At 38.1% G+C, this 2,267-nt stretch overlaps 1 non-coding gene across 1 annotated transcript; it reads left to right on the top strand.

Moving 5' to 3' along the window:
- On the top strand, positions 1-107 carry LOC133828189 (small nucleolar RNA R71). Its single transcript, XR_009890824.1, has one exon. It is a non-coding gene; the product is annotated as a small nucleolar RNA R71 (small nucleolar RNA).
- The last annotated feature ends 2,160 nt before the right edge of the window (positions 108-2,267 follow it).

Raw genomic sequence — 2,267 nt, 5'->3', positions numbered from 1 at the left:
ATACCGTGGTGTGGACATTTTCTTAAAAGCTCTTTGAATCTTTCCCACGCGTCATTAGTGGACTCATCTTCCAGCTGCTGAAATGACATAATCTCACTTCTAAACTTTGCATTTCTGGTGGGAGGGAAGTATTTTCTTAGAAATTTCTCAGCCAAGTCATTCCAATTTGTAACGGAATCGGGAGGAAGGGTGTTGATCCATGATCTAGCTCGGTCCCTTAAAGAGAACGGAAATAGCTTCAGCCTTAATGCTTCTTCACTCACTCCTTGAAGCTTAAAGGAATCGCTCACCTCCATAAATGAACGAAGGTGGACATGAGGATCGTCCGTTGGCATCCCGCTGAACTGCCCCACAGTTTGGAGCATTTGAAACATCACTGGCTTGAGCTCGAATTGAGCTGCTTGGATTTCTGGCCTCACAATGCCTGGATTTAGCTCATTAAACATGGGGGCAGCGTATTCCCGTATTGCTCTGGCTCTGTCATCCGCCAAAACAATGGGATTAGTAACTTGCTGGCCATCCCCCTCATCATCAACACGTTCAGCCATAGTGCCTCGGCTTTTAGCCTTTTGATCCTTTCTCCTTTTTTTGAAAGTTCGTTCGATCTCGGGGTCAATAGGAGCAAGTTCACTGTCCTCTTGCTGGTTCATACACTGTAGGTACCTGAGTTTGCACAACCTGAACCAACAAGGTTAAAAACAATGAAAATAAACTGTAAAATAGTTGATAAAACAGAATTTAATTTTAAAGTCCCCGGCAACGGTGCCAAAAACTTGTTGGTGAAAATTCTAACGATTAAAATATGCGCAAGTATACACAGTCACAAACAAGTAATACAGTGATAGAGTATCAAAGTTCATCTCCACAGGGACTTTTAACTAAATAAATGCAATATCAACTAATAACAATTTACAATTCAGTAACCAAATCAAGAGAGAGATTGAGTGATAAATTCTGGAATTAAATGTAAGTAAGCAAATTTAATTAAGCTAAAAAATCAGAGACCAAATGAAGTAATTCTGTGTAAATTTCAGATGTGAGAAAATAGATCTGGGTGGTTAATTCCCCTCTGTTTCGTTCCAGTTGTTACAGCAATGGCTCAGCAATTATATCACAGTTAACAGATTTCATAAATGCCCAGCAAGTTTTTCCCAAAACTTACAATCTATTATCTATAACCCCCTCAACACATTCCTGCATTAAAATCAGGTTATAAACAATCCATCAAGCACCAAATCTTCAGTTATACAAGGGAGCAAAATATTCCTATTCCACTACTCAAAATTACCTAAAACTAGGTAAGTTCTTGCATCAATTGAATGGGTTCAGCTGGATATCCCATTTCCAAGTTAAATCCAGCTCAATAAATGCTAAATATGGCCAATAATTAACATTCAATTAACATTCCAACACATTCAATTGAACAGTGATATCAAAACCTTAACCATGCATTCAAAATATTAATTCATACAAAGGGTTCATAACCACCCAAATCCTCAAAAGCTTAGTTCATAACTAAAATTATAAAAACATAACTAGAACTTAAAAGTTCCATAGAGTATGAGCAGAAAAACTAGATAGGAAATTAATACAAAAGGAGAGGTGAAGATTAGAGAGATAGATGAGTGATGAGCTCAAGTCCTCCTTTAGAGCGTCTGCCTTCTTCTCCTCTGCTTGGTACTTCTTTCTTCTCCTTTTTCTTCTCTGTACTTCTCTCCGAAAAATATGCAGAAAACTTGAATGATAATGGGTCTCCCTTTTTTCGGCTACTACCTCCCTTTTTAGGGTACTTGGTTTACCCTAATTAGCAAGTCAAAGTCAATCTTGCCCCCTGTCCTTTGCCACATCACCCAGCTGACTTAATTGTACAATATTCTAGCCACCTCAGCGCCACTTATGTCTCATTAAGTCCAGCTCGCATTTGTCACGTTTCCTTCCTGGGCTCTGCCAATTGCTACGGTGATGCTACCACATTGAAGCAGCAACATGCATTTTCCAAACTTGTTGTTTCCTTTTTGATTCCAAAGTCCCCGATCACTTATTTCAGCTTCCTTTCCTGTTTAACACATACACTAAACTACATAAATCACTCAAAAATATGACAATGCAAACACAAGGTCCCTAGCTACACAGACATACTAAATTATACACAATTACACGAAATACAAACACATTACTCTTTTGTTTGGTTTGAAAATTAAGTTTAAAGATATGAAAATAACTCTAAATCTTCGAGTTATCAAACCACTAACTTGGAGTCACTATAG

Source organism: Humulus lupulus, chromosome 3 (assembly GCF_963169125.1).
Source record: "Humulus lupulus chromosome 3, drHumLupu1.1, whole genome shotgun sequence".
In the NCBI taxonomy this organism is placed as follows: domain Eukaryota; kingdom Viridiplantae; phylum Streptophyta; class Magnoliopsida; order Rosales; family Cannabaceae; genus Humulus; species Humulus lupulus.
This window is presented reverse-complemented; position numbering and strand designations above follow the sequence as displayed.